The following is a 13,571-nucleotide window of genomic DNA, read 5'->3' as shown; positions in this document are numbered from 1 at the left end:
CCTCTCCTCTCCTCTCCTCTCCTCTCCTCCTAGAGCAGCCAAATGGGGGGAAACGGGACCTCTAAAAACCCTGAAAGCGTGCCCCCCACCACCACAGCCACCTCCCAGTGGTATTGGAGCAAGGAGAAACCCCATGACAGCCTCCTGTGGATGCTGATGCTGAGAGCTCCCTGATGGGGACTGCAACTGGGGGACCAGTGCCCCCATGGAGAGGCCAGAGTTGGGGACAGTAGAGCAGCTCTTTCCAATGGGCAGGTAGCACGGACGGCTGTCAATAACAAGGCTCTGCTCTAGGGCAGCCCCCAACCTCCTGCGTGGACCTCCCAGACTCTGGGAGTCAAAACAGCCCATTAAAAATACACTAGAACTGACTGACTTCTCTTCAGGGCATGCAGCTTCTGTGGAGAAATGCTGTTGAATATACATATACATATATATATGTATATATGTTTATGCACACACACATGTTGTAGCTGCTGATGAACAAAGATTTGACCCCATCTGTTGCTCATCCCTCAGGGGCAGGCTGAGTTTCTGGCACCCTTCTTGGTCCTCACTGCTAGTTCCCCAGCTGCAAGCGGCACCCCCAGCTCCATCCCTCCTCTGCCTGGAGAAGCAGTTGAGTAATCCTGTAAAACAGGAAATTTTTGCAACGAGAGGCCTTAAAAAAACATCCGCCTCAATTTGTCCAGAAGGTACAAAATGCATCCGAGATTTTGCTTTCTGCAGATGACGGTGACCTCAGGCCTCCCAAGCGGCTGCAGCTCCTCTGTGCCGGTGCCTGCAGGAAAGGGGGCAAAAGGGGACGAGTCTTAACCAGCTCTGCACAAGGAGCTTCATGGCCCTGGGATGGAGAGGAGCTGCGACCCCCGAGGCTTCACCCCAAGGCAGTAACGCTTCCCCTTGGGGCCCATGGCCGTGGGCACAGGAATTGCCAAGCTCCCGTCCCTGGGGCAGCCCCCGTGTTGTGGCATGTTGCAGTGCACAGGTAACCTGGCCAGCACAGCAGAGTGATGTAAATGGAGGGCTGTACCGCTTGCAAGTTGTGACGTGCCTTCCACTATTYATACAAYATTGTTTTGCTTTAATCTGGCTTTTTAAGTAAATTGTCAAAACCCTTTCTGTTCACTAGCAGTCTTTTCCTTTTTTTTTTTTTTTTTTTTTAAACTGCAAGTTTCATGTTTCAAAGCTTAGCTAGTGGTGAGTGATGGTGAAAAGCCCCGTTTGCAGTGACTTTTTGTTCCATGTCGGCATTGTTCATGCAGACGTGGTTGTTTTCTTTTCACCCTGGCATAGCTCAGGAGTGACTGCATGCTCTTAGCTCAAACTTTCTAAAAATACCCACCCGTGAGGAGAGATTCTGCACGGCAGCGTTCAGACCAYGAGACCAATGCTTTGGAAAAGAGGGTGCTGCCGGCAGCATGCAGACTATTCTGTCCTGCAAGCAGCAGAGCGAGCGGGACTGTGTGTTCTCCAGAGAGTATTTGCAGAGCTTTGGGTTTGCTTTGGGTTTGCTTGGGTTAGCTTTGGGTCTCGTTGGGGCGCAGGGAGCTGAAGGAGTGGCTGTATTCAGGTTACAGGGGAAGTCCAAGGAGTGCCCGTAGAGCCAAGGGGAAATCTGTGTGCAGGGAGGCCGTGGGGTGACTCAGAACCGTGAAGAGAAGCACCTCCTGCMGCGTGGAGAAGCGGGCCTGAAGGCCGAGCCCGCTCCCCAGCAGAAGCTGGTGTTAACAACCACATCCTCTTCTCTGAGGCTGAGAAGAGCCTGCAGGGAGAGAGCAAGGATGAAGCAGAGAATAAATCACACACACGACAAATTCCAGGAAAACACGGGGAAACTCCTTTTTGTCCTTCCCCTGGCTGATTGCAGGAAGCTCCCCAGGTGATGGCTTTGGCAGCTGCTGCCACAGGAGACCTTATTGTTCCGTGCTCACAGTTTTACAGTCTTGCCAGTTTTTGGCAGGAAACTATACAACAAAACCACCTAGTTCTTCTTTCTTGCTCTCCGTCTTTGCTCTCAAGGGGCTGATGCTTTGGTTTATCTCTTTCATTACTCATGACCTGCGGTGATCCAGCTTCCTTTTCCCAGCCTGGCCAAGTCTGATGGGCTTCACTCCAAGATCCTGGCAGAAGCACAGACAATTTTCCTTAGACCTCAGACAATACTAAACATTAGCACTCTCAAGCCTCTCACTGCATTTCTAATGCTACAACTATGTGGTTACCCAGCACGCCAACCCCCTTGTACCTGTCTAGTTTGTGTTTAGTTCTTGTTCCCTTTTCTCTGACATGAGACTCAAGTTCTGTTCCCAATTCAGGTTTCCTCAGTGACACTCATGACACTCAGAGGAAGCACATTTTGCATCTRTTGACCTGTCTGGCAGAGCACAGAGGGCCAGAAGGTGACAGCACCTCTGATACTGAAGGAAAAGGGAATGTGAGGGACCTGTCACTACAGGTTACATCAYAGTCTGCGTCCTGGAAACTTGAAACATGAAGCTGTGTTTGTGTGCAGACCTCTTGAGTTGCTGTCACCTCCCTGTTCTGCTTCTTCCTCCAGATGCTGTGTCTCCCCACACCACCACAGTGCTCAGCCTGCAGCCACCAGCATGCGGCTGACCCAAGGACACCATCTCCAGCCCTGTCCTTTCTAGCCTGCAGCCTGGGACACTGTGACTGAGCTCATACACTGTTAAATCCTGAACCTCTTCCCTTGCCTCTTCTTTTTTCTTCCCCTTCCCTGGGTTTTACAGGGCCAGGAATGAAGGTCACATCCCCTCTGAGGCATTTGCAGGGACGAGGGCTGCGCGCTGAAGTCTGCCCTCATTAAATGCCCCCACCGCCACCATGGAGCTGGCAGAGCAAGCAGGTTGGCATGCCACCAGTTTTGCTAAGGTTTCCAGTGGTAGGGCTGAGGTTTGGCACCAGGTGGATGCATCTGCTGCTGCAATCTCACCTGGAGAGGGCCTGGCTGAGCTCCAGTGCTCTCCACGCACACTGGTGCCTGTGATCTCACAGGGTGTTGCAAGCGCTGTCTGGGCGCAATCAGCCCACGTTGAGGGAGCTGATTCAGTTTAGAGTGTCTGCAAGGAAAACTCACACGTGATTCAGTTTGGGGTGTCTCTCTTTTGGCCGAGTCAGGTCTTATCCCAGTTTCTCCGTGCTATTCTTTGGCGGGGGGGAAGGAGGAGGCCCAAAGCAGCTGGGCAGAGACCTCCATCGTCAACGTGACRTCTCTTGATATCATCTCCTAACACGCTGACACAGGTACAGCAGCAGGGGCAGGGTGCAAAAACCAGTARCGTCCGCTTCCCAGAAAAGGTGAACCGGCCCTCCCCAGACAGGAGGATCTGCGGGCACTTGGAAAAACACCCTGCTGGTCTGGGCACGGCCTGCCTGCCTTCAACACTCCTGCCTCCTTCAACACTGTGTGGGTAGGTGGGGCAGGCGGGAAAGCCTGTGGGGTTTTTGCACCTTGCCTGCGGCGCTGGCAGGGCCGCTGGCGCTCCCAACCCGCTGGAATACGCCACCGGATACTTCCTGTTGGCGCACGCCCTCAGGGCAGGCGTTTCCAGAGCTCCGCTCCCTTTTCGGCCCTGTGCTAAGCTAACAGATGGGCCATCCCAGAGGAGCGCTTTGGAAAACTGCTTCCCGAGTGCCAGGGGGCAGGCCTTGAGGGCCGGCTCCCGACCTCCATCCAACAGGCGCCTCTCTGCAGCCCTCGGGAAGGACACGGCCCGGGGCAGCTCCTCACGGCTGCCAGGGGTCGGGTGCCCYGTTGCTGCTCTGCCCCCTTCGCCAGGGCGAGCTGGGGCCGGGGGGATGGGACAGGAAGACCCTCGTTATTCAGGGCTTGCTAATTAGACGGGAATGTTATCTCCAGCCCAGATGTCAGCGCTGACCTCCCGCTAACCCCCGCCTGGAAATCAAAACAGACATGACTCGGTTTGTTTTAAAAAAAAAAAATATATATATATATATATATATATATAAAAAAATAAGCGTTGGGGGTCAGGCGGGAAAATGTGGCGCCAGGGGTCTGGCTGGGCAGGGAGGATGGCACGTGGGCAGATGAGCCCTGAGGGATACGCTGAGCTGCGGGGTGGGAGGGGACGGGCAACCCTGCCCTGCGCAGGTCCCCATGGCTTCTGGTGGCTGCACACACGTTTCGGGTCCTCTGATCCATTCCCGGGAACGGTGAMGGTGCAGGATGGCTCCGACCTTCACCAGAGGTGACTCTCCATCCCACCCAGCTGGGCGTGGTGGATCCAGAGGTCGGACTGCAGGGTAGGCTGGGACGAGTTCCAGTTTTGCCTCCATGCCCTTCTCTGGAATTGGCCAAAAGGTCACAGTAGGAGATTCTGACCCCTGGAACGAGCTCGGTGGTTCAAACCKGACCTGACTTTCTCCTGCCCACACCACCTAACACAGGTGGTGTCTCCACCCTCCRCTTCCAAGTTTTTTGAGGCTCAAGGGAGCTGCGTGATATGAACAGTCAGTGCTTTTTGTCCTTGGTTTGTTGGAAAAATTTATTGTATCACCTTTCTATAATAACCTCTTACAGAGGAGGATCAAACTTTAACCTGCTCTGAACTGAGCCAGGCCTTTGAGCACCTCACCCATCATTACGCAGATTTATATCTTAGTTTCACAAGGAAGAGCTGCTCTGTTTTCTTCCCCTTTGTAAGCCYATAGCTCTGGCTTTGCTCTGAACACCAAGGAGGCCTCTAGCCACAATCCCTCAACCCTCTCTGATAAATATTCAGGTATCCCGAGGCCATAGCACCTTAATACAGAAACCTGATGGCTCCATTCCTGCACCAAAAGGAGAAGTGGATGTGAACAGCTGAGCACCAGTGCTCTCACTCTTCCTGTTGCTGCCTCTTCCTGGTCTGTAACTTAGCTTGGCAGTACGTGTGCCCGTACATAATACAAGGCAGCTGCTGGTCTGGGCTTAACCATACCCTGCCTAATSTGTCTAGACTGCACAAAGAAGAGTCTGGCCCTTAGTACCTAAGTGCCCTGGGTCCTCTGTCCTGGGAGGTGCAAGGACACCTCCTCACAGRCTTCTGGCTTGCTAAGAGGGGCGGACTCAGAGTGCACACTCAGCTGACGGCACCGAGATGCCCTGTCCCTGCTTCCCTCCTCCTGCCTGCAGATCATGTCTGTGACCTGTTTTGTTAGCTTCGTTATCTGAGGTCTTGCCTCCCTGCTTAGTCSTTCTTGCTGTGTATTTCCTGAATCCAGAGCTTAGAGTTCTTAACCTTCCCCATTCCCCATCTTTTATAAGGAATCCAGGGGAATAGCTCATCATGCCACATTCAACAGTTCTGACAAGGGTGGAGGATCCTGATACTGYGAGTGCCCCCACTGATTTGCATTTACCTACCCTCATCCCCATACAGCAAGTAGGTAGAGGCCTTCTTTCTCAGTCTCCTCCTTTCCAAAGTGTTTGCCTTGTCCATGAGCAATGAGTGTGGGCTTTTTTTGCCTACACTGTAAAGATGGTACCTCACAGTTATGACATCATGGTAGTTCTGCACTGCCCTCCGGCAGCATCAGCAGAGCAGAGCACCATTTCTGTCATCCCATCTTTTGTCTTGCAGTCCCAGCTACCGCCTGGTACACSCGCTCTCCCTGTGCCTCACACTTACTGAAGCAGAGTAATAACTRAGAGGTGAGTAATTGAGAAGCTACCTGACCAGATTTAGACCTGACTGTAAACATCTTCTCCRGTAACAATGCGAAGGAGGATCCGTGTTTGCCGAGATACGGAGCCACTGAAGGAGAAGGATGATACACAGGCGTCCCTGGGTGTTCCTATGGAAGGCATTCATGCAACACAAATATAATACAACTCCACAGCAGAAGCCAGCACGGCTCCACAGGACTCCGATTCAGGGAATTTACACCCACGTTTATCAGCGGGACTTGTGAGATAGTATTGACATGTTAGGTGCGTGCACTGGCTCTGATAGCGTGACCATGCCTCTAATGCACTTAGCATGCACTCGCACAAACACTCRTACGGCGCATACATGCATGCACACACGCCCTGAGAAAAGCACTCACAAGGACACGTGCTTATATGGGTAGGCAGAAACACCTGTTCTCCTCCAGGAAATGGGATGGGCAGCTCCTCAGGCTGTTTCAGGATGGTCCTGCGTKTTTGCAAGAGAGAGATCAACAAGTAGGGTAGCTCTAGGGAATGACCATTAAGCTGGCCAGTGGAAAAGCATCTGATCTGTAAGGAGATGGGTTTGTTTGGCTTACAGAGGAGAAAGTTAGCTGGGGGAAGGGATCTACCACCATTTTCTCCTACCCAAAGCAGGGTGATAGAGAAGCTAGTCAAAACTGTAGTCAGAGGCAGTCAGCGAAAGCACAAGAGACAACAACACAGAGATCACAGAGTCACCGTCCTTCATTTCAAAACCCAGCTGGACATGGCCCAGAGCACCCTGATCTGACCCTGATATTGGCACTCCTCCAAACACGTTGGACAAAAGATTTCCAGAATTACCTTCCACAGTAAATGACTTCATGACTTTGGCACTCCTACTCATCTGGCAATACACTTTCTTCATTACAGGTATTGATCACGACTACTTGCGTACGGGATAATATAAAAACCTCTGTGGCCAGCTGTGCAGATGGAGCAAATTCATGGTGTTACTACTAAATTCATGGTGTTACTACACAGGAGGTTTTCTGGTCACTCCTGGGCTGTGATTCCCTGATAGTTTCTGACCAGCCTATGTCTGGGCTGCCACTGAAAAATCCCTCCCAGASCTGTGTCTTTCCACTGCATCACTAGCACCCGGTGGTTGACTGCACCAAGAAAATGATCCAGCTGGAAACATTTCTCTTTCTTTTGGTTCACATTCATTTCCAGATGGATTGGTGGATTGTTCARTCTAGGGGTGGCAGTGGGAGTGTGAACATTGGAGGAGGAAGGGGAATAAGAGGGAAAGGCAATTCCTCCTTCGGGGGCTGCTGCTTAGAGCAATCTTTAAATAACAGCCCTGATCTCTGTTGGGATGAGAAGGAATGTGATGTTCCATCATTCCAAGTTAAAGTTTAGTAAAGTTCAGTACTTGTCCCAAGGAAAGGGTACATAGCCTTTTTTTCTTGAGCCACGTGCCGCCTGCGAGCAGTTCCAAGCTGGCTGTTGTGGGAAGCCAGGACAGATGGTGCTGTGCTTCTGTGCCAGAAGAAAATACTGGACAATCTGGAATCACAGCTACAGGAAGATGTGAACCAGTCAGTGTCCTGTGGCCAGCACCTCTGGGTGTCAGTGCSTGTCTGTGTGGGCGGCTGGCAGTGTGTGCTCTGTCCTCTGAAGTGCCGCTTGTCCTATCAGTGGTCACCACTGAGAAGAGCTTGGCGCCTTCCTCCCTACATTCACCCTTCAGGTATTTATACTAATCAGATCCTCTCTCAGGCTTCTCTTCTCCAGGCTAAACAGGCTCAAACTCTTCCTCTCCATCGCAGGAAACTGAGGAGTCACACAGAGGTGATGTCCTGATGTGCTGCAGATCGGCAGCAGGCCCAGAAASAGCGTCCCTGTCTGCATCCCTGCTGACCACGCTCCCCCATCCGAGGCACCAAACACATGTGATCTGGCGTCTTCAATTTTCATGTCCTAGCTTTAATGAGTTTATGTCAGGAATGGTATGTGCATAGCAGCCTTATCTGATGGCGGTGACATTTTTAGCATGTTTATGTTTGCTTTTATTTGTAAGCAGTTTCTAGGACAATTCAGCTGGATAGTTTGCACGTCCTTGAAAGGTTTAAGAGCCCAATGCACATGCTGGCCAATCTGCCAGCGATATTGGGGGGCTCATCAGTGTGCACAGAGGCAAAGGGCCCCATGACAAGGGTCAGTTTGTGCAACGCATTTGCCAGCTGCAGCCTTTCACACACTCCCAAGCGCCTGACAAACRACTCCGGGATTTTTTTCTGTTTGTTTTTCCTTTATGTTTTTTTCTTCCGGTTCTCAGCACTGCRCAATCAGATGGGAAGAGGTTTCCCATGTCCGAAGCTGGGGGACTCTGCAGCCCACTCCTCCCCGCCGCCCCGCCAAGGCACCCGCTGCATGTGCAGTTAGCGGGAGGCCGTGGGCAGCGGCGCAGGGGACACTGGCCGGACACTCGCCCAGCTGCGCTCACAGGGAAACTTCCCAGGGCCTTTCCCAGGCAGGCGGCTGGCGCTTGGCATGCGGACAGCCTGGGAGCCAGCGCCGGGAGGCGCCCCCGGCAGCTCCACCTCCGCCGCGCGCTCGCTCCGCCGCTCTTCTTGCCCAAATAAGGCTGYGGCCGCGGGGCCGCCGCTGCAGCCAGAGAGCCATAAATAGCGGCGCGATGGCGGCGCTCGCTACCTGCGCCGCGCCGTGCGCCGCAGCTCCGCTCGCCGCGAGGGCRGCCGCCTCCCCAAGCGCCGCTCTTCCGGCCTCCGGCTCCCCGGCCTCCTGGCTCAGGCCCAGCCCCGCGGCCTTTCCCGTGCTCCCGCTCTCAGGCGGCGGAAGCGCGGGCCTGGAAGGACCGTTTCCTCACGGGCTCTGCCCCTGAGCGGCCCTTGTCTTGGGCCGCTCCGAGCTGGCAAAGCCTCCGCGTGAGGCCGTGCGGGCTGGAAGGTGAATGGCTGTGGGAGGGAGGGCGCTGCCCAGTTCCGCACAGGTCTAAGTGCCTTTTCTTTTAAGCAGCTTGGGGCTTTCTGTGCTTTGAAGAGCAGCGTTTGTTCAGCTCTGAGGGTCTTTTTACAAGGAAAGGGGTAGGGGGCGAAATGAAGAAGCGTAGCACRAGGGTGAAACAGAACCAAGTGGAGTAGACGAGCAGCCGTGTTGGGAGAAACACCCCATTTGCCTCCCTTTCAGCACACGGGATCCTGCAGGAGATGATGCAGTGAGGCCCGGAACRTGTGAGGGGTTCGGTGTGAGCCCTGCCTCGCTCAGGCCTCATCAGGCATTCCAGCGGGGAATCATAAATGCCAACGGGACTTTGCTGTGCACTGAAGGAAGCAGCTCACTGCCGTATGGGATGCACTGCGGAGCCTGGGTGTATCCATCAGTTATTTGCCCATTTGCTCATGTTGGTGACCTTCACTCCTTCCCGCCTCCTCCATGTTGCTCCAGGTAAAGAAGCAATTCATTGTCGGTGTATATTTTAAATATTAACTTGGTTACTGTCTTACAGCATACACTTCCCCATTCTTCCTGCGGGCCCCAACCACACTAGTTCACACCTTTTCCATCACACTTGATGCAGCTCTGTGTTTCCATGGGATCTTTGGTTACCTGGCCGGCCTGCTTGGTCAAAGGTCTGCCCTGTGCCCAGCTCCTGCCTGGGACCTCCCATGGATATTGGGGCCAGTCTCTGCCTTTCTGCATCTCCACATGCTCTCTCACACCGGGCTTCCAGCCCATCTGGGCTTGAAAGCTCTTTGGGGAAAAGGAAAGAAAGATTGAGGGTCGATCTTGGTTGGAGAATCTCTGTGATACAGGAGAAAGGAGGACCCTGGTTTGATGTGCAGCCTGTTCTCAGGAGATGCCTCTTACAAGGAGACCTCTGCAGGGTTGTTCCTAATGAGGGGAAGGGCACAGATGCCCCTGCTTGGGAGGCTGCCACTGGGAATGAAGTGTTTTTCCCTGGACATCCCTTTCCAGGTCATGCTGGCCTGCAGCCACAGGCCCTGTCGGACCCACCTGTAGGGTCCCTGTTACACTGGCTGCTGTGGATCTGTGTTCCCCCAGGCTTGCGCTTTGCCCAGCCCCACACAAACACTCTGAGCTTGGTTAGCTGCTTGGACACGAGGGCAGCCTGCAGGGCACAAAGATCGTTTGTGCCCTCGTTTGTGCTTGCACGCCTGGGTACCTTGCAACACTGCAGAGAGCCTGGAAAAGCAGCGCTATCACAGACGGGAGGAGAAGCCTGTCATCGACTGTGCTCTTAGAGACTGATTCATAACGTGCTTCTCCCAGTGCTGTGGGTTAAAGGGCCCCACTCCGCCTTACTCCAGAAATTCAATAAACGGTGAGATTAGAGGGCAGTTATGAGAACTCTTTCATGACAGTGGAAGGCAAAAAATGTTTAGTATTAAGACTTTTCCCCAGACTTTCCCATCAGTGGGATGGCCTCTGTCAGCTGTGAGGTAGAAAAACTGCCCCGAGGCCCTCGGTTTCTTGGTTYCCCTCGCCTGGTGGGGAGGAGAGCTCCTAGTGCCAGGGTGGCCGCAGCCCCTCCGTGGGTGCTGAGAGGGAGCCGCTTTATCCGGCTGCAGCTTCTGGGTGTGAGTGGCAGCGGGGAGGCAAAAGGATGTGTTGAGACCGAGCTGAACAGAGCGGGGCTCTCTTTGAGGCTCATTGCTTTGCAAATGAATCGATGGAGGGGGACGGGAGGCATTTACAGCTCTGGTCACTCTGGCTTTCCTGCTTTCTCCTCCCTCGAGGCTGAGGGTAGTGCTCGTTTCAGCGCATAGGAATCCAGATCAGATTCTTTCCCTGCCTCAGGCATCTGTGCCTAGAGTCATTCCTGCACGAGCCTAATCTCGATTTTCAGATTTGAAAAATGAAAGGCTTTAAAGGGATCTGAAAAGACTTTGTTTCTTACATCCCAACGAAGCTCAAACAAGGCATCTTTAAGTGCTTCCAATTATCCTTTTATTTTTTACCTCCTGCTTTACATGTTTTCCTGCTTTTCTTTTTCCCCTTGCTAATTAGACGACTAATTTTAGAAATTAGCCTTGTCCACTCTAGAGAACTAATAAATTAGTAAAAACACGGTAGCAGGAAAATGAAAGTAAGCCTGGGGAAAGGTAATTGCGTTTAACTGAGGGGTTTTGTTAACTCCTCGGCCTAATTAACACGCTACAAAGGGGAGCCTTTGTTCTAACCACCACACCCAGCTTTCTCAATTACCCTTCAAGAGAAATCATAATAAAAAAGCTTGGAGACAGCTGGCATGTCCCCTAGCAGAGCCAAACCTGAGCTAGTACTCCTTATGTTAACAACAACAAAAAAGATACCTCCTTTTTCTGCACATGACCCGCCCCCATAGCATAAAGCAAAGCTTCTTTTTCTCATGAATGCCTAGTAAGAACAACAACAAAAATAATAATCATAAAAAGAAATCCTGATCGCTGAAGTGTATTTAGCCCACATGAAAAGCAAAGGGGGCCAAGATGATTATTTTCAGGGTTATGATGCCTGCTAGAAGAAACATTGCAGGAAAGCTGAATCATTGGGGAGCATCTTGTTTTCATCTTTCAGTATTTTGCAATCCCACATCTAAGGGATGGCCTATGAAAATTCAAAAGGCTTTTATACGTGTACATTCTTCTATAAAGAGCCAAAGAATTATAGGTCTTTGTGCTGTCTCACAAGTAGCCACAAACTTGTATACAGGTATTTAGTGTTGTGGATTAGATGCAGCTATAATCACGACAACGGTACGGTGAATGTTTGCAGAACTCTCCTAATCCCAGGCAAACAGAAAGTGCAGGGATGGAGGGCACAGGTGGTACCCCCAGGATAGATGCCTTGCTCGTTGGGTAGGAAAGAGCAAGCCTATCATCTAATTTCATGTTTTGGACCTGTATCACACTTGAGTTTGCACTTCTAAATTAAATATATATATATATATACACACATATATATATATACATATATATCTTCCACTTTATTGTTTTTCCTTGAACTAATGCAGGAACTAGCAGTGCTTGCAGCACTCCTTCATGCCAGGCTAACAGGAGCTGCAACCTCACATGCAGAAATCTCTCATCTCTCTCTCTCTCTCTCTCACACACACACACAAAGCACCCCTGAGCACCTCTGTTCCCTTTGATTTCTCTCACACCTCCCTGCCTCTTGGTAACTGAGAAATACTGTGGAGTAGGTGCCAGCCTAAAGGCTGGGCAGCCTGCTGCTCTTCTGTGAGGTACTGCCTTTTTTTAATGGGAATTATGTGTTATGCAAACAGCCAGGGTACCTAGCGAATTGCTTTCTTTGTGCTAGAATTAGCCAGGGAAATGATAAGTGGGAAAGAAGTTGGCTGTTAAATGGAGCTCCCCTCTACACCTTGACTAAAAGGTAGCTTCCCACAGTGCTAACACCTCCCATAGCTCTGTCAGGATTTTCTCACATCATGCAAAGACCGTGGTTTAGCGAGTCCCCAGAGACAGGTTTAAGCCTCTGTCTACCAAGCTGCCACTGTGAGATGTGTCCTCCAAACAAGGAGCTGAGAACGGGGGCAATGCATTTATCTCTGTGCCCAGCTTCCTGTGCTTCTGAAGGGAGAGCGGAGACGCACGGAGCGGCCCATGCTGACTGTGGGAGGCTGGAGAAGCTGGGAGATTTGAGGAGGCTCTCAAGGGAGAAGGATTTAAAAAAAGACCCAAATGTGGGCGGGAATCTTGGCAGAAATCAAAGGGGGTTGTTGAACAAAGCACGCACTGGCTGCAGACGCACAGAGCTTGCAATATGTTATGCTGAGAATCTGCGGGTGTGTTTATAAGACCTGAAGCTGACTTGCATGCACGAAGGATGTAGCCTCCTCTTATCAGAAAAATGTGGGCTTCGGTCTTGCGGCAGGGGCTGAACGCTTGTGTTGCTTTCACATCGAGGCCTCTTGCTCATTGCAGAGCCGTAACCTCACAGAATGGGCCCCGGCTTTGCCTTTGACCAGACTGACTTTGGTTTCTGACAGACAAAAGCAATGTTTTTAATTGTGGCAGGCTATGAACTAGTTAGTTCCCCTGCAGTTTCCACAACAAAGCTGCAATGAGATTCTGGATGACTTTCTACAGCACTGGAAAAAAAACCCTTGTTCCTAGCATCTCTTGGGCATACTGGAGTATTTCAAGCTAGTTTCACTTTGTCCTCAGCCGGCTTGCAGGAATGAGAACCACAGAGCCACTTCATTTGAGCAAATATTTGGTCTTGATTATTACTGCAGACTGAGCCCAAAAACAAACAGCAAACATGAGGTAAGCAGAGAGGAACCAGCAGCAGAGCAAAAGCTCCTGTATTGACCTCTGGAAAGGCAGCAGGCTGAAAGTGGGGTTGCTCTCATTTTCATGGAGAGGAAACAAAAAGTAGACAAAATTTCTGCTAGAGGAGAAAGGTGCTTGGGGAAAGGAAGTGGGGAGCAAACTCCCAGTAGGATGCTTTTTGTGTAGAGATCATTCATTAAAAATGAATGATTCTCAAAAGTTATTAAAACAATGAAAATGTTGTGAAGTAGCTTAAAAAAACCCACCTTTATATATTTCTATAGTCAGAGAAAAACTCAGTTCTGTTTTGCAAATACTTAGCCTGCTACTTGAATTCTTAGTTCTGTGAAAACATGACCCTGGCAGACACCTAGGAAGGAAAAGAGAAGCAAAGGGCACGTTAACATCCTCATGTCCCTGCCTTGCCAGGGAGCGGAAAGCAGCATTTAGATGGAGCTGTCAATCTTTGTAAGCATTTCTCCTGTATCAGTATCCGAGCCAAGCCTGGCAGAAGTGTTTGCTGTGTGCCACAAGCCGGACAGCCGCAGGGCTGCAGAGGGGCTCCCTCGGGATGTTATTCTCCTCCT

This window comes from Nothoprocta perdicaria, unplaced genomic scaffold (genome assembly GCF_003342845.1).
Source record: "Nothoprocta perdicaria isolate Ctin4 unplaced genomic scaffold, notPer1 scaffold_86, whole genome shotgun sequence".
In the NCBI taxonomy this organism is placed as follows: domain Eukaryota; kingdom Metazoa; phylum Chordata; class Aves; order Tinamiformes; family Tinamidae; genus Nothoprocta; species Nothoprocta perdicaria.
This window is presented reverse-complemented; position numbering follows the sequence as displayed.